The sequence below is a fragment of the Martes martes genome, assembly GCF_963455335.1.
Source record: "Martes martes genome assembly, chromosome: 12".
NCBI classification, from domain to species: domain Eukaryota; kingdom Metazoa; phylum Chordata; class Mammalia; order Carnivora; family Mustelidae; genus Martes; species Martes martes.
Window position 1 is genome coordinate 8,368,942 of NC_137900.1, and position 21,739 is coordinate 8,390,680.

Here is a 21,739-nt window from a genome sequence, read left to right on the forward strand (position 1 = left end):
GTGCCTATGAGCAAACCCAAAGTACCAGAAAAAGTCCCTCAGCAAAACAACACTAGGGCAGAGCATCCTTCTAACACAGGACTCATGACCTTTGGAAGTTACAAAGGTTATCACCGATCGCCATCACTTCCAACATTTAGTTGAACCCAAACTGCTAGGCAACTGGCCAAAGCCAAACCACGCCAACCAAACCAACAAAAGCTCGCTTCAGAGCATGCCCCCTCTGACATATACTGTCCTGTGTCCTGTGTACAACCCTCCTTCCTAGGTTCTGTGAGGTCCCTCTACAAGGCAGCCTCATGTGGGCTGCTGGTAAGAAATGATGATAGCCGCCTCCTTCTCTGTCCGCTAAGATAACTGCATTTACACATTAAACCTAAACATATGAGTCTGAAATACCTATTTTAAAAACTTCTGGCCGAGAAGGTGTGCTATGACTTCGCAGTAAAGCGCGACCCTTCTTTGCTGAATGAACCTCAGGGACAGGATGGACAGGTTTTGATATGCCCCACTTGCCCGGGCTTTCACAGTAGCTGCAAAAGTTCAAGCAGGAACGCTTCAAGTTCACTGCAATTAAAATGGATAATGGCCATTTACGGCTAACATGCCCTTTAAAAGAAATCACCACCATAGCTCATTTGAGCTCTTCAAGTTTCGAGTTCTTCATCCACAAACTAGGCAAAACAGTCGTCAGCTACAGCCACGATTCTGATATGAATCAAGTAAAATATCACATTTGAAGACACCTTCTGAGCTCTGCTGTAAAAACGTCCATTACCAGGACACACTTTCAATGGTTTCCACACCCACCCCGGCCTCGAATCCACAGGGCGATCTTAAGTATTTTTGCTCATGAATTCCCTCGTTCAAAACTTCTGAGACAAGCCTCCAGTAAGCACCGGATAAAATATCCATGCGACAGTCCATATATCAAGTCTTTCCACCACGTCCAACATTGTCTTCCGCAAATTCTCCCCAACACGAACCTCCTCCCTGAGCCATCAGGTCAAATGTCTTCTCATGGATTCTTCAGACCGGTCCCTGTAATCTCTGGATTTTCTTCCGATGATCAGTACCCCCATGTGCCCCACCCCTGCGCTCCTCTGGCCACAAGGCGTGGACCTGCGACAGCTCCTCCTGACCTCTCCCTGCATCACGAGGCCTGCGCGGTTCACCATATGCTCAGATATACTCTTGAAAACACAAATGCAGATTGAATTGTAGATTTAAATCTCAGTTGTAGATTGTGTACTTTTCACGGAGTTATGGGCTTTGCTTAATAGCATTTTAGCACATGTATGACTAGGGCACAGCGACAACGGCCTGGGTCGCTGCAGACGCCACGAAGGGCAACACGTGCCCACTCCAAAAGCAGTGGGGGAAAGAGGGGAGAGGGCTTCCCTCCTGTACATCCCACTTGCAAGTTCAGTGACTTATCTTCCAGTGGGACAATAACAATTGGGATACGCAACATCAAGTGGGTGAAGAATTATGTAATCATCCTCAATAAGGAAAACACAAACACAAACCAACAGACAATTTCCCTGGGGTTACTATTGACCTACAAAACAATACATCCCAATATTTTTTGTTCGGATATGAGTTTTCTATTTTTAAGTAATTTAAATTTCCAAATCCAGAATTCAGCTTTTAAAAAAAAAGGGGGAGAGGAAGGGGAGAATTAGAATTATATTTGATGATTTTTAAACTTCAAACTTATTTCAACTCCTAGGGGTTCCACTGGACAATTCACGAAAGGGTCAGCCCATATTTGGAGGAGATCAGCTGCTAGAAAGTTTCTAAAACATCAGTGCTTGCATCACTGTAGATAATGACTTGATGTAAGATCGATGCTTGGGTTGATGCTTACGCCCCTGAAAATACTAGAGAAAGCTGTGATTTTTAAAGCTTTTACATGACACAGGCATATAGCCTGATTATAACTGTGTGAATGTTCTGAAAGTCTTACATAACGAAGAAAGCATCACAATTCACAGCTTCAATTACATAATAATGTGTTATAAATCCAGACGCCCAGAAGGGCACCACTTACGTCAATATTTCAGCCAAAATCCTGTATTCCGTATCTAAGCCATCATTCCAAATGAGTGAATTAGTAAGTTATTCACTCATAATTAAAATCAAAAGATGCTTCTATCCAACATCGTAAAGACCCAGCTAGGTGGTTTCTGAATTTCACCAGCTCTACGATATGTTTTGCTAAAGTATAATTATTTAAGCATCTTTGACTGTATCTTTAAAACCTGTAATACTGACAGTCTAATGTACCCTGAATACTTCCAGGGAAAAGTACCACATTCACATGAGAAAAAAAAAAACCCAAAGTCATAATAAGTAGCAATGAGGTGTAAAGTTTTGCAAACCCACGTTGCAAGATCCCATTTAACTTGCTGATAAATAACCTCAAAATACATACGCTGTCTTTCATAATGATTGTGGCAGCACTGAGTTTTAGACTTCTGTATTCTCTGGTAAATATAATAATGACTTCCTCTGCAGAAAAAATAAACATCTCGGGCCTTCCTAAGTACTCTACCAAACAGCTTTACTGCCATCCCTATTTTCTGCTCCCAACTACTTAGGGAATGACCCCAGACTTTTTCAAATGGTTAGAGATTAGAGTCCCATCATGCAAACTCTTCCCAAGATGACAGAGAAGTCAGCATCCTCTGTAGGTCTGAAACGATCTACAGAACACATTTAAGGACAAGGAGTGATTCAGAAGACCACTCTTTCACACAAGAAAGTGACAAGAGAAAAATCAGAAGTAGCTCCCAAATATGGCTTTCCCATTAGGGAAATTTTCTCATCTGTTCACCAGAAATACTGCAGAAGAGAAAAGTGACTCATTTATAGGGAGTTCTCCAAGTCCACTCATGTTAAGCAACAAACTGTCCGTGGCTCCCCTGAAAATCAGCTTGACCCCAAACAGTGGGAATCAAAACTTGGGCTGGTTGAAATCAGGTCCTATCAACACTCCCTCACAAGGCCAGCACTGGCAAACCCTGCCCGGCATTATACTTGTGATAATTCAGTTCTTGTGGCAGCATGTCAAGATGTCACCAATCATGATTTATTATTTCTCTGGAGTATCAGAAAGCTGCTGACCTAGGGCAGTTTGACAAACAAAGACCTTGTTTACAAAGAAAGACTTCTAAAGGGGGGGAAAAAAAAAGAAAAAAGCCAGGACAACACTGGAGGACACCACCACTTTTATAGCTTATAAAAGTTTTCTCTTTTCTGATCTTATCTAGTAAGTAAAAAGCCTTTAAAATGAGATGTCAAAATATTATAGTAATATAAGGGGCATCCCAATGGTCTCCTAGAGAGAATGGGATACGCTTTTACACTGGCCTACATGTCTGATCTTAATCAAAGACAGAAAGTTGTGAATAATTATTTGCCAAAGTGTTACTTTCCAGTTACATTGTCAGAAATAATTCCAGCATTAGCAATAAAATACAAGCAGGGGCACTTTTTTTTTTTTTTTTTTTTGGTCAATTCCAAGCCTCAGGTATTGGTCAAAGCACCTTTCAAGAAACTTGACAAGAAATGCTCAAAAACCACTTTAAAACCGAACAAAAGAAAAGATCTAAAGCTCCTTTGAACACACTCTTGCGGTGAATATTTTCTTAAGACGCCACAGTGCAGCTACTCCCAGAGCTGGGATGTCACTGCTGTCACTCAGAAGAGAAAGGCTGCATTGAAGGAGACACTCCCTCCCCTCTGACCATTCTTCAAGGGTTCTGATACCCCAAACTCCTAATTTATTTTCACAATCTTCTTTACCCACAAGGCACCTCTGCTTAATGCCTCCAATCAGGTAAATGAATCCCGGTCCCCAGGTTTGGATTTTTTCCTTAGTCCACTGCAATAAATATCTTTGGGACCTAACAGGTATCTCCAAATCCCTTCTTCCCGTGGCAAACACTGGAGTCGGGGAACTTTAAAAAAAAAAAAAAAAAAAAAGTCCAGGAGAATAAAAGCGCAATTAGATCCCTAAAAGAGGGAGTGTGTCAGGATTTGCATAACAATACACCAACTTGGATAAAGACCTGCCACACCTCTTGACACTTCACCAGTGTGCTCAAAGTAGGCTGGACGCCTACCAGGTCTTGTGTGAGCAAACAAGCCTGGGGCAGTGCCCCCCGCCAAAAAAAAACCAGTGCAAAATATTACCGAAATATCTGAACGTGCACATCTAAGTGTCTATACACACACATGCTATTGGGTATAGCTTCTATTTTAGTCAAGCTCTCAGGGCCTTCTGAATCTTAGCTGGTGAGGCAGCTAAGACTCCACACGCCAGCAACAAGCTTTCTGTTCCTACAAGCATTCTGCTCCTAGGAGCACGGCAGGACCAGGTGTAAATAAAAAAGTCCTTTGAAATGGGAGTTTAAAATTTAACTCTGCTCTTCATGACGCACAGATGTTAAAAATAACCGCTCCATGCAGGAGATGAAGGTGTATCCTTAACGCTTCCCCTAGGCTCTAACATTTCAGGTACTTAGGAATGCAGTCTATCTAATGACCAGGAGACAATGATGACACCTCTCCATAAAATATTAACCCCCGTCGCTTTGTGGTTTCAAAAGCACCAACGTCTCCCAGATTGGGGAGGAAGGAAAAAAGGCGAAACCTTGCAAAACTCTCCCAAAAGTTATATAAACAAAGGAGGGGAGAAGCCCAGTGTGGGCTTTGCACCCATGTGCTATTAAAATTACATAACACCCGGCGCAGACATTAGAGAAGGAATGGATTCTGCAAGACAGCCCCCTCCACTTCCCTCGACTCCCCAAGCCCGTCTCCTCCTCTTAAAAAATCCAAACGCCTGGCAAGACCAAAGGGACGACTCGGCATATTTATTTTATCGCCGGAGTAAATCCTGCGAGAGTTGCAGGCACGTTTAGGCCCGAAGTTTGAATGTGCAACAGCAGCGACTCCACTCTCCGGACCCGGAGGAGAAAGAACTGACAAGCGACAGCAGCCGGCGAGGCCTTCTTCTTCCCCCTCGCGGTGCTTCCCGCTGGAAAGTTTTCCACGCGATCGATCGGAGGGCGAGGAGCCCGCTTCCCCCGCCTGCCTGACTTTGCAGGAAAGGCGAGCCGGGAGCCCGGAGGGGGCCGGCAGGGAAAGAGCTGGAAAGCTCCGCACTCGGCGGGCGGCGCCGGCGCAGGCTCCTTACCTGGGGGACGCGGAACAAAAAGAGGCGCGGGGCTCGGCGAGCCTGCGGCGGCGGCGCGGCCGGCTGTCGGAGCGGGGCTCCCCACCCGAGCCCTAGGCCCGCGCCCGAGCCCGCGGCCCGGCCCCCGCCGCCGCCGCCGCCGCTTCCTCCCTCGCGCGCGTCATGTCACGGCGATCAAACATGTCTGTGTGCGCTTCGCTGCTGTGACTTCCTGATTCTCTGCCGCTCGCGCGCGCACACTCACACTCACAGCCACACGCACACGCCACCCCCACCGGCCCCCGCCACCAAACCTCGCCTGGTCCTCCCGGGGCTCCCGGCGGCTGCCGGCGCCTCTGCTCGCGACGCACGGGCCCCGGCGCGCACAACACACACTCACACTCACGCGCAGACACGCTCGCGCCGGCCCCGAGGGCGCGGAGACGCGAGCGGCGGGAGCTCGCCGCCCCCTCCCACCCCCCTCCCTACTTAGCGGCCCTGCCAAACTTTTTTTTTTTTTTTTTCCTGCCTGATCCGTGTCCAACTTCCCTCCACCCCCACCCCCCACCCCCAGCAGTCCGGCCTGCCCCGCGCTCACCAGGATCCGCCGCAAGCTGCAACCCGGATAAAAATAATAATGCAATCCAGGCGGCGGAGGCAGGGGCGAGCGCGAAGACGCTGGCAGGCGGCGATCTCCGCGCGTGTACCGGAAACCCGCCGAGTGCCGGGACCAGGGCACGGGGGTCCCCCGGAGCCCGCACTGCTGCGCCCCGCCCCGCGCGGTGCAACTGCGCCCAGGCTGCGAGGCCTGGTGCGGGGCACCCGGAGCACTGGGCTCGGCGTGCGCCCGCAGCCGGAGGGCGCCTGGGGACTGGCACGCCGGACCGGTTATTTGGGGAAGTGCATCGCGACACCTTTGCAGATGGCATGGCCCTGTTTTGCAACGCAAACGGGAGGAGGGAAGACGGCCGGATGGAGGGGGAGAGCAGAGGAAGGGGTAAATCAGGTTGGGATGGGAATAAAGCAAACTCGAAAGCAGGGAGCGAGAAGGAAGGGGTGCGTGTCATCCTTGGGAGGAGGCTCCCACCCGGTCTCCCCGCCTCCCGCCCTCGCCACCCCCTCCCTCCTTCCCCCGCCCCCCCGCAGCCCTTCCCCTTCTCCGGCGAACGCCACCACTGCTGCCCGGGTGCGCGCGGGTCCTGTTTGTGACAGTCAGGCAGAGAAGATTATCCAGATCATGGCCTCCCGGCCCGCAGCCACGGCGGCTCTCCCGGGCCCCAGCGAGCCCCTAGCACCCGGACGATCGCGGGCGACCCACGCCCGAGGTTCCCGCGGCTCAAGCTGGGGGACGACGCCAAGCAAAAGAAAACAAACCCCGGGAGGGGGAGGGCAGGGTAACTGAGCCCGGCGGGCACCTCCGACCTCCTTCTTTGGGGCCTCCTCCCGCCCTCCCGGCAGTGCGGCCCGGGCCGGACACCCCGAACTTCAACACCCGAGCCCGCACGGCCGCCAGGTACCCGAGGCAGGGACGTCCGCAGAGCCCCGGGCGCAGCGCCCCGGTAACCCCTTTGCCTAAAGGCCTGCGTACCGGTCAGCGTCCTCATCCCCGCCGGAGAGAACCCGCCAAGTGGAGGTGACACCTCCGATCCGGCACGCACCGGCCCCGCGGCGCTGGCTGCCGCCTCTACGGCGCGCCAGCTCCGGCTTCGCCCGCCGCGATCCGCTCGCGTCTGGGCAACGGGAACCCTTTAAACAAGTCCCCGGGAAGCGGGTGGCAGCCGCGTTCGTTGGCGCCCCGCCGCCAGCCCGGGCTCCTCGCCCTCCTCTCCCGCTCCCCTTCCAACTCTTCCGGGGAGGACTGCTGGGGTGAACTGTCGCCTTTCCATCCTCCTCCCGGGTCCTCCAGCCTCCCCCCCTCCCCGTCCCCCTCCCCCACCTTGAAGGGGATGGGGGGGATTGCAACCTTGCCGTGTGTGTGTGTGTGTGTGTGTGTGTGTGTGTGTGTGTGTGTGTGTTGCAACCTTGAGTTGGCAGCGCATCGCTGACTGCCTACCTAGGGTCAAGGCTGTGGTTTGTGGGGATTCCCCCCGCCCCTCGCCTCCCCGAAGTAGTAATTATTACTGTTATTATTAGAACAGCAAGGTTCGGTTGAAACTTTCCCGTTTCTTCCGCGGCCGCCCGGGAGCTGTCGTTAGAGCATTCCACCTGAGGCCCGCGGGGAGGAGGCGGGCTTTTTTGTTGTTGTTGTGGCGGTTGGCCCGCCTGTTTGTTTTGGTCTCCGTGCATGCACAATAAATAATAATTAGGATAATAATGAATAATCCCCGGCGAAGGCGGCGCGGTGCCGGAGGGGCTCGTGCGGCGGCTGCAGCCCGGAGGCCGGAGGGAGGGGAAAGAGGAGAAAGGAGTTGTAAGTTATATTTACCTTGCTCGCGAGGAGTGTGCTGGCTGAATCTCTCCCCTCTCTGAGTCACCCAGAGTACAGAAACAGAGGGAGAGAGGACTAGATTATGAATATGACTTCATTGATGACAGCCATCCCCTCCTCTTCCTAAACTCGGGCTCCGCCCCGCGTCCCACCCTCGCCGCCTCCACGGGCGCCGGAAGACGCGCCGCAGTTGGCCCCGCGCGCCGCTCCTCCCTGCCCGGCCGGGCGCGGGTTGGCGGGACGCGCCTGTCACTCGCCCCGCTCAGCGACTCCGGGAGCTCGGGGGGAAGGAGGGGGCGGTGTGCAAGAATGTGGATCGAGACAGCTCTACTGTATGCGTGGATCCGTGTGTGTCTGCAAGGCGCCGGCTCTCGGGCCGTGCTCGTGCCTGGAGCGGGGAAACTGCGCAGGACGCGGAGAGCCCCAAGCCCTGGAGGAGTTGGGCGCCCGTTATCGCTCTCCCCGCCGGCCTCCGGGCCGGGGGCGCTGCCGGGCTCCCCCACCCCGCACCGGGGAGGCTGGGGAAGCGGAGGCGGCACCGGGAGAGCCAGGGCAGCCGTAGTAATAGCGCGTAGTAGTTCGGGGGTATGTGGAGAAGGTGCTGGAATGTAACCGTGCCTCCGCCTGCCGGAGCCGGCCTGCAGAGGGAAAGGGAGGGGACAGGCGGAGGGCTCCCGAGGGGCACCGGAGCGGCTGGTGGCACGGTCTTGACCGTGAAAGAAAAAACAGGCATCGTCGTGCCGGCTGAAACTTTTTCTCCCCAACCCCCACTCAAGGTTGTAATTATAAATCTGTCCCCTTTCTCCCCGGTAAAAAGGGAGGCGGGCACAAAGAACATTCCTGCCAAATCTGTCTCTTTTCTGGAGGACGGCAAGCTTCCAAATGCCAGTGAGGGGGAAACAGCTGAGAGGCTGAACGCCTTGTAAATAAATAAGCCCATCCCAACCCCTCTGTTTACTTCGTGGACCAGATAGGGCACTTGAAGCTTCCCTCACCTGTCATCTTCGAAGAAAATATATACAAAATTACGGAAAAACAACCCCGTGGGGGCGGGGCGAGCGGCTTAGGGGACAGCTGAAGCATGGAATCTGCTTTTGATTTAAGAAGGGGAATAAATCTCTTATCCTGTACAGTCCATAGGCTCTTCTCTCCCACCTCGCATTTAAGAGCGATTAAGGCTCCGCACAGTAGATTGCCGGCACTTGGCAGTTGGGCGACCTCTTGTTCCAATTCTCCTTGAAATACAGTTCTTTGGCTGGCGGAATAGGTCAGTGTTTGCTGAGACAATTTTATTTTTAGTTTTATGAAGTGTGAAAGAATGTTAGGAGATTTTAAATCAGGGGCCTATTATTTCAGACTCAGATTAATGTAAGTGCTTGACTCTTAAAATTAAAACTGTTCCTATATGGTAGTGTTATGAAAAGAATGATGTATCCCTTATTTTGTAATGTAATGGCTTCAATTAGTCATTCAAAGTGCACTGTGGCTATTTGGTTGAGGATTTTCCCCCTAGAGTAAAATCCTATTTTAGGACCATTTTGCAGTTGCAGAATTGACTCTTGGAGCGGGCGGGTCTGAAAAGCAGTCCTAGGATGCTGGGAACCAGGCACTGGAGATGTTGAAGACAAGAAACAAGGCTGCATCGGCTCATGAAATGGCAAAATCTGTTTACGTGGCTGGTCCACTGCGAGGGGAAGCAGAGTTTGCAAGGCCACCAAGTTCAGGAGGCAAGGAGGGTCAATGTCAGCCACCCCGTAGTTTCTAAGGCTTTGTTACTTGCTTGATAACTTCAGCGTTATACTTTCCCGTCTATCCCAAAGTGAACCTCAGAATAACAAAAGAGAACGCATCTAAGAGAAATAGGATAGAGTATGCCCTAAAGGATTGACTGTTAGAACTTGTTTTTCTGCCTGAGGATATGCCAGGATAACTTTTACCCAGGAAACAAACATCGAGAAACCTTGAAATTAGCAATGTAGTAAAAGTATAACTTCTAACTGCCTCATAAACCGCAAGTAATAATATAGCCAGATAATCTGGTTGTAAGAGGGCCCTCACCTAACGGCAATGCTTATTACATTAGCTAATAATAGGTTCTAATTTTTTTCAGGCCCAATTTGTTTCTCTGGCACACCAACCTCACACTTATCCTTCCTTGTGCATAAGGACCTTTGATCCCTTTATGATTCCATCTTCACCGGCCATGCCACATTTCAAAGAGAGAACAATCATCTTAGTAAGACACCAGAGGAAGAGACTGGCCATTCCTCCCGGCGTTTTGTCAGAGGGAGAGTGGAGAAGAAAACCCTCGCTTTGCTACACGTGTATATTCCTCGGCTCATATAAAATTTTGATGCGGTGCTTGGAAGGACTGGTATCAATGCATTCTATACTCAACTATGGGAACTGAAAAATAAAATCCGTCTCTGGGAGCCGAGCTTAAATACAGATACTGCATCTCCTTTTCCCTTCGTATTGGTCTAAGAGCACCACCTTCTCCCTTCAGGTCTTCCCTCGGAAGAATCGTCTTGTTTGTGGCTTGCGCTGCAGCAAGGAGAAATGTTAGAAAGTAAGGCCCACGCTCAGGAGAAATGAAAAGGCATTCACTAAGTACGGGTGCAGGGGAAGCTTGTAGAACATGGAGCAGAAGCTTCATCTCTTAGGTAAAGCAACACGTAACAATTGATGTTAAGGAGGAAAAATGATGGGGTTCTTTTGTCTCGCAGAAGATCCGCACAAAAGCCAATATGGTTGCAGGCTAAAAGGACCCCAAGAGGTTGCACGGGTTGCTGTGTGCGCGTGAAGCTTTTCCTTTTGGACTTTGATGAGTCATGATGGGTTCTCTGAACTTGCTTTTCTCTTTCTAGCTTGGCATCAAGAGATGGAAGTCGCTCTTTCATGTCTGTATGGCCACTTTCACTTGTTATGTAAGTCGGCTGTGGTTGATGTTCTGTTTAGAGTGGATGTTGGGTTTGAAAATTGGTATCTGGCTATAACATCCTCATAGAGAACAATTCCTCATACAACGTTTGGAAGCTTGTAATCCCACCAGGCAAACTGGTAATGGCTGGCTGAAGTGCTGCCTGGCTTCCTGCAGGAACAAGTCAAACACTTAGGGAATGAATACTTCTTCTACAGGAGTAGAGGAGCTTAAACTCGTTTAGGCTCTTGGACAGAAGTGAATTAGCCGACATTTACTTTAGTGACGAGTTTAGAATTAGCAAGTAAATTGACTACAGAGGTAAAAGCTCTTCTTTCTCCTTTTCCCCAACCAACAGTCTCAAGAGATTTTGTTTCAAAAGTCATTCCTCCAAAATATCCTCCCCGTTCTCTGTGATGGTATCACCCTCTCACTTAAGAGCCTTTGTCTATTTCCAATCCATTCTGTGATAAATTCCGGTCATAGCATGTCATCCAAGGCTGAGCACGGACGGATTTCTGCCAGTCTCGTTGACTTCCTCAAACCCCTCGGCACCAGAAACCTGGTCTACCCACAGGTTCCTAAGGGGCCATACTGGATATACCTCCCTCCGACCAAAATGCAGATTCCCAGTCATATCCTCCAAGACTCAGCTATGGCCATCATCCTTCCAGTGGTCCTCCTTGCCCTCCCCAGGCAAAGGAAGCTGCTTAGCCTACTCTGCTCCCATAGCAACCAGTTTGTACCTCCATTATAGCTCTTATCACTTTGATGCGATCATTTGTTTGGTATCCTCCACTAGATGGTTAGTGCCTGGAGGGCCTAGAGCAAGTTCAATTCATCTTCGAAACCTCAGCACTTAGCCAGGCGTCTAGTACATTGTACGTTGTTTAAAAACAAAACAAAAACACCAAAAAGCAAACAACCCCCCCATATTAAAATTTTCTGATAGGATCTAGGGGGTCTTCCCAATTAGTAATTCTCATGCTAATGAACAGGATTACTTAGTGTTCAGGATCGCTGTTTTCCAAGCTGAAAAGGCTAATACGCTTTTGGTTGGTTCTGCTTTGTTTCGGGGGGTGAGGTCGGAGGTGAGAAACTATAGCTCTTGAAGTCATATAGAGAGCACTGAGAGGAGGTTTTATGTGGTTTTTAAATTAGGCAAGGAGCAACATGAGCACACTTAGCAACCGTGTGATAGAGTAGTGATCATTATAATAGTATCTCCTTTTATTTCTCCTTTAAATCACAGGCCAGGGTTTGTGCACAGGCCTTGACCCATGCCTTTTGTCCACTTGATCCGATTGAGTTACGTGACATTATCCCCATTTTACAGATGAAGAAACTGAGAGGCATTAAATAATTTGCCTAAGGCAGGGTCTCCATAGTGGAGTGAGCAAGGCAGTTCACTGTGATTTGGGAAGAACATCAGAAATTCTATTTCTTGGGGGCGCCTGGGTGGCTCAGGGGGTGAAGCCTCTGCCTTCGGCTCAGGTCATGATCTCAGAGTCCTGGGATGGAGCCCCACATTGGGCTCTCTGCTCAGCAGGGAGCCTGCTTCCTCCTCTCTCTCTGCCTACTTGTGATCTCTCTCTCTCTCTGTCAAATAAATAAATAAAATCTTAAAAAAAAAAAGAAAGAAAGAAATTCTATTTCTAGGGCACCTGGGTGGCTCAATTGGTTAAGCAACTGCCTTTGGCTCAGGTCATGATCCCGGGGTCCTGGGATCGAGCCCCGCATCAGGCTCTCTGCTCGGCAGGGAACCTGCTTCCCCCGCTCTCTCTGCCTGCCTCTCTGCCCGCTTGTGATCTCTATCTGTCAAATAAATAAATAAAATCTTAAAAAAAAAAAAAAGAATATGTAGTGACCAAAAAGAGAAGAGCTTTACAAACGTTCATTATAATCATTCAAGTAGCACCTTTACGGGGTGCCCAGGAAAGTGGTCACGTGCTCAGTGCTGTACCTGAGGAGTCCTCGCTGGAGAGCCTCGGGGAGGGGTGACAGTGCCCCTGCCTCATTCTTTCACTGACTTCAGGGTGTTGACACTGCCTAAAGTTCACACCTTCTGCAAAGTGTCTTGTCTGGTTTTAACCAATTAACTCTCTTATTTGGAAAACAAGTGGCTTCAAAGATTCCTTCAAAGAAATCGAAGATTGAGATAAATCCAATAATGCACTCACAGGTGAAAATCAAGATCAAATCTGCCACTTTCAGTTCTAAGAGTTTTTCGCCAGCCGTACCGGAGACGTGAAAACAATGACAGTCTAATTGGATCTGACAAGAAATAGGTCAAAAACATTCACAATTTTGCAAGACTACTTGCAATTTGGATTTCTATGAACTGTCATTAATGATGAATTCTGATCTGAGCATCTATTTTTCCGTGAGATATTAGCTATTGATAGAGGATGATATCATCGTGATTAGCGGGGTATTTTATTTTCTCATCTTCATCTCAGTCTTCTATAACTTCTATTTTGTGTATGTTTTATGATACACTTGCTATACTGAATACATGCATTATGAATTAATATACATAAGTCATGGTCTATCCTTATTTCATTCTTTTCCTTTTTAACTGCAAGTGGAATGTGATCAAACAACTTGGAGAGAACTAAGCGATGAAGTCAGAATTTTTAACCCAGCTTGGTAAAGCTCCCGACTCGGCGTGATCTATGCTGCTCATGTAAAAACTCGTTCCATCATTTATCATCAATACAGGGTTCTTAACCCATTAGGGGATGCGGGGCAGTGGACTATAAATGATCTTTGGCGCATTCGACAATCCCTCGACACTGTGTTTGAAATTCCGTGATCATGTTGAGATGCAATCAGATGCTCCAGGAGATCTTCAACACAGGGCGTAAGAAGCACTGCTATCGAGCTATCACCAGCATTAGTGATCTAGGGGACTTTTCTGATAAGAAATTAACCTTTCCCTTAACTTTCATAAAATAAAGCGGGCACACTTTCTCCGTCCAATCATGTCTATCCTTAGAAAAAACCATTTAGAATTCAATATTTCTCTAGATAATTCAAATGCTTCCTAACTGCCCAAAGGAAGGCTTCATTTGTCTCTGGAGATGGGCTTTCTGAGGATAATTTCATTCTGAAGGATTTTTCAATAATACTCCATTATACATTGTTGACCAGACAAGAAGGGGTTTTACAAATGTTGTCGTGAACTTATCTCTGAGGCTTCGACGCCTCTTTGGGCAGGTGCATTTTGGGGATCAGAACAAGAATCCAGAGACTGAAAGTTTTTATTGTTATCAGTTGTTCAAATATTTTAACTTCTCTTCGGCAGGCCACTGTCCCCACTGCCCTCTGTTTCTCTGAAGGATGATATGCTTCTGTACCAGTGCGACGCTTAGGTCATCTCCAAGCCCTCAACCACACGCTGCGGGGTGCAGAACATGCCGTGGGTCCCCTTCCCACGCTGCTGTGTGAGATTTTATGGCAGCATTTTACTTTCAGACCACCTTCGGCTGTTACCGGACTTATCTTTTCAGCTGCCGTCCATTGCATCTTATGTGTGTGCGACCCTCTTCCAGCTTGCCTTCCAACACATCACCCACCAGATTCTTGCTTCAAGTTCAACACGCAAAAGCGCAATCTGCTGTTGTTTAATCCCGGCCATTTTTTCCTGTGCCTGAAGTCGTTCTATGTAAATTCAAGGGAAGAGTAGAAAATAAACCAGGAACATATAAAAACAGAAATAACCATGAAAATTACCTTAGATGACTCTTTAAAGAAATTGAGATAAATAATCTGCTTTGGAGAAAAAAAAAATCAGTCTCTCCGCAGGTGGGGACAAAGCACATACCACAACGATATGGTTTATTGTAGTCTTCAATGGTGTCACCAGCCAGAAAGTGACGGATATTAAAAAAACAAAAACAAAAACAAAAACCACAACAACAAATATACAAAGTTTGAGGAATGGGTTGTAAGCATCTGGATTCTGCATGGGGCAAGGTTTAATGCCAGGCAGGAAGCTTCTATCTTTTATCTCCCCTTCAGATAAACTCAGCTGAACAGCTCCTGACTTCACTGAATGCTGGGCATAGAGGAAAAGCTCACATCTGGTCTGGAATTGTGAGTATTCAATTGCTTATCTCACCAGAGACATTGTGGTATCTGTTGGAATTTTACTATTTTGAAGACTGGGGACTTTTGGTCATAGACTTTTCTTAAACAATGAGGAAAGCAAGGGAATGGCTGATAAGGTCAAAGAACATCAAAACATTTTTGCTTGTTCAATAGGACTTAGGGCATGGGGGGTATGCGTGCATCTTAAAGAGATCGACACCTCACACTTTACCTATATTTTACTGAGCTACTTAAAAAATACATCTTCCCATGGGGGCATTAGTCTTACGGCGTGATTTATTTACCGACATTAACGACCGTGACCACCGTTACCTGATATTCTGCAAGTCCCACAGCCCATACCAATGTTTATTCCCTAAGAACTTTATGACCCGAATGCTGAGCTATTATTTCTAGTGCTAGCAAAATAAATAAGTACTTATCAATTGAGGAAAATAATTAAATAATGCAAGTGTAATGGAATGATCTAGGTAAGTGACTATTCTTTTAAACAGCCTACAGGTGCTAGTCTCACTGGTCTTTGAGCTGTCACAGGCTGTATATCAATGTCTTCTTTCAAATGGTAATACTACAGCTTCTTATAGGAATCCCTTTAAAAAAGACATGCCAGGGGCACGTGGGTGGCTTAGTCGGTTAAGCATCTACCTTCAACTCAGGTCATGATCCGGGGTCTGGGAATCGAGTCCCGCGTCGGGCTTCCTGCTCATCGGGGAGTCTGCTTCTCCCTCTCCCTCTGCCCCTTCCCACTGGTCATGCACTGCTCTCTCTCTCTCTTGCAGATAAATAAGAAATCTTTAAAGAAAAAAGACATACCAATCTCAGAGCCCCTAGTTCCATGCACAAAGGAAGCATCATAGACTAGAACAGGTGGATACATGGATTGCCCATGGCCACCCACCAAGATTAGAATCTTGGTCTCCTCACTCCCCATCGGTACTCTTTCTCCTGTACCACATTGTTTCCCCTTTTTAAGAGAGAGAAAAAGAATCTCCAAGTTCACGGTCTTCAGCTCAGTAACAGCCATTAAAGCCCAAGTGAAGAAACGGGCCCACCGCTGTCCACCCCGTGCTGTCAGATTCATTCTCATAGACAGTGGCTTTCAAATTGTTGTAACAACTCCTCTCCGCACAGAATGTATTCTCCATCATGACCTGATACACAAATACTTAGGTATATAGTGAATTGTGCCAGTCAGGGTCCAACTGGGGAAAGGGTGGAATTTAAATCAGGAAATTGTTTATTTACACAGGTGAGGGAAGAGCTGAGAAGTCAGATATGGAACTGAGAGCACCAAGAGTAAGAAATCACACTCACCTCGAAGCTGAGGGAGCCAAAGGATGAGGCAGAACTCAGAGCCCAGAGACCATGGTCTCCTAGAGCCATGAGAACCCGTGACAGTTCTCAGAACCACTGCGGGGGTACAGCTGTTGCTGGAGAAGCAACCAGAGGCAGAAAGAGAAGACACCCTGTCTTGCCCCTCCTTCCTGTCCTCCAGCTGTCCTGTCTCTTGCTGGTGCCTCCCAGGGGCTGACTGCAGCAGATACAGGCGCCTGGGAAATGCAGGCCCACAGAGTCAGCCCCACTGGCCCCAGAGAGCCCAGCAGAAGAGTGAAGAAGGGATCTAAGGCCAACAGACACAGCCAGGGCAACAAAGTCTCCAAGAGCACTCACCCCTGCTAATGGCAATGCTCTCTGAAGTGAACGGTTTCTATTCTATTTCTTTTTGTCACTGTGGCACACACCCCACTATGACACATACACAGTGAGTTGAAAAACACCCATTGGACCCGTAAGGTGATACACATTTCAGGAACCTCTTGCCCTCACCTAAATATTCTTTCAGGTCAGGTTATTAAAACATGGGTCTCGTGATCAAGACTTTATGGATTGTATCATCTGAAACATAGTAAAATAAAAATTTCCACCAGGCTCCTATACCTGGACCATCTTTCTTTCTTTCTTTTTTTTTTTTTTAAGGTGTCTAGATACCAAGTAAATAATGATGGATAACAATGAGACAAGTCACTTCCAGGCTTAATTTTTCCACATAATCAGCAAATAGCCAGTGATAATAAAGCTTTATCAAGTCCCTTCCTTTTCGTTTTCTGTAGAGACTTCAGAGTATAGCAATAATACTTATATTTTATAATAGAATCCTTCTTTGTAAGTCATTTTTACAAAGATACTCGTAGTACCACAAACCAGGCTTAGTATGCATGAACAGCCCCCTATAACTGTAGTAAAACATTAAATGTAAAATTTAACCAGTGTTTAAAGCCAACTATAACATATGAATATATCTAAAACTACAGATGCAACAGTTTTAAATTTTTTGAAATCTAGTAAAATAGATACAATATCCTAATTTGAGTTAATAACAAGAAAACTATAGCTCGTGATTACATTTTCACGTGACTATCAGGTTGCATATTATGTTAACAGTGAAATCCATAAAATTTCCCACCTTGGTAAGAATTCAGACTGTGAAATTTACTAGTAATGCTCCCAGGGTGTACGGTTTTAATAGATTCATGATGGATTTGTTGGTCGCTAGTCATTATGAAGGGCATAGGATCTGGCCTCTGCTGATTTGTGTATTCACGGTCTTTTCTGAAAACTGAGCAAAACTATCTAGTAACACTCTGCGTCAGAGACACTATCTATTAACATAAACAGGGAAAGAGAAGGTCACTTAGGCATCTAGTAACCTAAACACCTTGTTTTGTAGGACTGAATCACCAATGCATATAACTTGAATTAAACTTGTAGTCAACATTCTGCTGAACGGCCACAATTCCTTCTCTCTTCTGAATAACATCCCCCCTCCCTGCTCCAGGTTCTCACTTTACGGATGGATACGTTACCAGGCTTCAGAAGCTTCGAGGTGTATGACATCAGATACACTGCTGATAATGAACTAGGAAAGCTGCTCGGAGCAGCCAGATACCACCGACTGACAGAAGCATCAACAGTTGTACATTTAGACAATCTACGTATTGAGAAAATGTGGAAAGTAAGTGTGAGGAAATACCACTAAAGTCCTTTCAGTATCAATTGTGAAAACCCGTAACAATTTGTGGCAAGGCTCAGCAACACCAGCGGTGGGCTGGCCACCCTCCAGGGGGAATTTGCGAGCATAACCTCCCTCCCATGAAAGCTCCCCTGTTCCATGAGCTTCGGGTCTGGAGAAGTCACGTGACCTTGACCTGGGAGCCCTTTTACCTTCACTTACAGACTGGAAGGATTTGTGCCATCTCGTGTTTCCGGTCTGGGTTTTCCACCTGTAGAGTGGGGAGAAGGTAACAATGGCACCCGACACAGAGCACCGTTAGGAGAATCGTAAAAGACAGTAGAGATAATGTATATATCATGTGTCACCACAGAGGAAAACACTCAGTATATGAAATGATTCTATAACTAACTTCCCTTAGTGTCTGTGTCCTCACAGGTCTTAACACTCCTCCTCCTTCTTGGATTAATTGTGTCCAGTCCTGTCTAAGGATTTCCCTTCTTCCTCTTCTTCTGCACCTTCATGGGCCAAGCCCAAGTTTCAGGTCTCGCTCGGCATTTCCAGCCGTCGGCTCCCTTCAACTCCTCAGCTCTTCTCTAGCTCACAAAACTCTCGGTGTCAAGGGTTGATCGCTCCCCACACTTTCCGCCCCTTATCTCCAGCTGCCCCAGAGGCATTGCGTTTGGACAGTTTTTCTTCACCTTGTTCTGCCTACAGCATAATTTATCATTTTATCTAAAATTTGTGTCCCCTTCGAGCACCTTTTCCTATGTCCATTTTTTTATTATTTCCATGCATTTTCACGATGATAAACTATGACCCCATAACCAAAAATCTTGATTCGAGAAAAAAAAAATGCCCCATAATTCTTCAGCCCGATCCAATCACTGTGATAATTCAGTTGTGCTTCTTTCCAGTGTTTCCCATCGCGTAGGTGTTTGTACTGTTGTAACCACAGTCTGCCATTCTAATTGTATCTTGCTTACAATTCTAATGATTCCATGAGGATTTTCCATGTTGGAGAAGCTTTCATAACAGATTATTGTTTTACTGTTATCTCCATTTCCGGCAACTCTCTCCTTCAGTTCATTCTACACACCTGGCTAAATTTCATCTTGTTCATAGCACGGCTTTGCTCAGAACCATGGGTGATTCCTTTCTGTTCAAAATATGAAGCCCAGGCTGCTGATTCGAGCTCAAGGGTCCTCTTCAAACAGCAGTCCCTCCTTTCCAGCTTCATCTCCTGTTACAGAACTTCTCCGCAGGCCAAATCGCATCACTTCTTATTCCAAACACAGAAACGATCACTGTCCTGGTGCCTTCCTTCAAACCATTCTGCCCACCTATGGTGCCCACTTGCTGGCTGACCCTCCCTCTCCCAGAAAGGCTTCCCCACATACTGTGGTTCCTCTCCTCTCTCTCTCTGGGCCACTTGTTGGGCAAGCTTCTAGGACCCTATGTTCTACCTCTCTGTGTCCTCAGAGCTCAGCACAAAGGACATGCTCAATAAATATTTATTAATGATGATGATGATACCCACTGTCAGCACAGCTGTTCTGCTTTCTACGATAATGAGGAAAGCAGTATGGGAGCATTAGGAAGAAAATTCAGTATAGTCCTCCTTAAATGCTGCCGAAGTCCAAAGAGATATACACGTATCCTATTTTCATAGCGAAGACACGATCAAAATTAGGCAGGAAGGAAGGAAGGGTGGGAGGGAGGGAGGGAGTGAGAGAGGGGAAGGGAGCAGGGAGGAATCAAGGACTATTTTGCATTTTCACATAATCGATTTCATTTGTGATAGAGCAGAGATCAATGTGAAGCATTCTTAAGATTGTCATATCTCTATTATAAAATGTCTTGAGAGCCAGAAAGCTTAAACAGTGGATAGTAGAAGAGTCCAAATTAGAGCCCCAGGCTTTCTAAATCTAGCCAGCGCAAGTCAGTCACATCAGAAGCAGGATCGTATGATGGCGAAAAGCTTGGGCTCTTAAGTCCTGCTGCCTCGCAGACAGTTTTAACGCTACCAATTTTAACTACTAGTTGAATGATCATGGAAACTCTACCTAACTTCTCTGTGTCCCAGTTTCCCCATCTGTGAAAGAAGGACAACAGCAGTGGTATTCTAGAAAACGTTCGACAAATGGCTCTCCCCCCAAAAGCCCCGATTTGTAACATATGTCGATTTCCATGGTATAAATAAATACTCCCACAATGACTGATTTCAAGCTACCGGCAGGCTCACAAAATTCCTGAAAATTTAGCAATGGACACTTCCACGGTCCCATCCTTACGGAGTTGATGTGAACATTAAGTGAGTTAATACGTGTGAAGCCTTTAGAACGGGCCCTCGCACATCATATGTTTCGTTGGATAAATATTAGCTGTTTCTATTATACCATTTTAGTTTCCCTCCCTCTATGGAAATGGAAGATAGAAATAGCAAGTACTATTGAAAAAAGCAGTTGCCTTGATTTTAGTTCATTTCAACCTCTTCCTAACCACATGTTTTATGTTCACTATTGCCAAGCAGCCCCCGTTGACTTATTTGAATTTCCTCTCCTTTTTCCTTAATTCATCTTTTTCGGAAGCATTCTAAGAATCAGAGGACTGGCTAAAAGCCACATACCAGGAAAGAAAAAGGGGTTATAAAAAGTAAGGATAATCCCAACTGAAAATTTTTTTCCTGAATAATCATTTTAAGAAAAGCCTAAGGACTCCCTCAAACGGCTAGACATGAGAGTTCATTTGGATACAATTACTTACCGCCCATTCTGGAGGGGGGGAGGGGCGGATATGAGATGTACTTCATCGAGCCTCTTTTCAAAATAATTTTATTCCCTGGTGTTCTTCCTGACACACATAAATAGGAATTGTTATTCAAAGGAATCCCCAAATATAGGACTCTGAACAGGACTATCTGCTTTTTGGTTTCAATGGGCACTTCCATGACTTCCGCTTAGAAAACACCTGCGGACAAATATCCCGCTTTGCCAGCTCTTTCATTAGAACTAATGCTCAGGCAATAATATCTGCTACCTACAGAAAACAAAGTGCTTTTCTATCTTGAAATCAGAAGTTGACCAGCCGACAATTCTGCTCATCAGCCGGAACCCTGGGTCTTGGCATTTTTCTCTAGAATGTCTTCTTCTTTCTTGATCAGCTGTCTTGTCACAAATTCTGAATTCTTCTTTTGCCTCTCCCATTTGCAAAATGGTTTCAAATGGTACTTTTGTGAAATGTAGTCCCTTCTCGATTATTTTCTCCAGGGTTCCTTTCCTCCTGTTGCTCTCAATTTGGGACTTATTTTCTATGTGCCATGCCTAACCTCATCACCAACTGTTAGGGAGTCTTTATATTAGGAAGAGCCTCCCTTTGCTGTTGGAGGAACATGGGAGACAGTGAAACATCCAGGCTACAATCCCATGTGAGAGTCTGCTTGCATTCTGCCTCTTTGGAAAAAAATGGGAGCTTTTCTCAACCTTTAGCCTACCGTTTCTCCCCCTTCCCCTCAGGTCCTGGCCACCAGCCTTCTACTATCTGTCTCTAGGAAAGTGACTACTCACATCAGTGGAATCAGACAATATTTGTCTTTTTGCAAATGGCTTATTTCCCTTAGCATAATGTCTTCAAGCTTTATCCATGTTGCAGCATTTAACAGGATTTCCTTCCTTTTCAAAGCTGAGTAATATGCCGTGATACACACCTACAGCGTTTTGTCTGTCCGTTCTTCTGCCGAAGGGCATTTGGGTTCCTTCCACTTTTTGGTTATTGCAAGTAATTCTGCCATGAACAGCGATGTGCGATCTGTTCCAGTCCCTGCTTTCAACTCTTTGGGGTATGTACTCAGAAGTGGAATTACTTGGATCATATAGTAATTCTATTTTTAATTTTTTGAGGAACCACCATACTATCTTCCCTAACAGGAGGTTTTCCTTTGTGCACCAGTTTACACTCCCACCAACTGTGCACAAGGATTCCAGTTTCTCCACATCCTCACCAGCACTTGTTCTTTTCTGACTTTTCTGTTTTTGATTTTTTAAACAGTAGTCATCCTAATGGATAGGGAGCGGTACTGCTACA

At 46.8% G+C, this 21,739-nt stretch overlaps 1 protein-coding gene across 5 annotated transcripts in view; it reads right to left on the reverse strand.

The window, feature by feature from the left end:
• SMARCA2 (SWI/SNF related BAF chromatin remodeling complex subunit ATPase 2) overlaps positions 1 to 7,734 on the reverse strand; it is a 192,762-nt gene extending 185,028 nt beyond the window's left edge. For 2 of the 5 annotated variants that reach the window (XM_080819931.1, XM_080819935.1), the window contains exon 1: positions 7,611 to 7,734. The gene's annotated coding sequence lies outside the window, so the exon portion shown is untranslated. Of the gene's footprint in view, positions 1 to 5,206; positions 5,399 to 5,783; positions 5,846 to 6,773; positions 6,812 to 7,610 lie in introns of those variants that run through there. The other 3 variants (XM_080819933.1, XM_080819932.1, XM_080819936.1) reach the window with 3 other exon arrangements.
• Between the last annotated feature and the right edge of the window lie 14,005 nt (positions 7,735 to 21,739).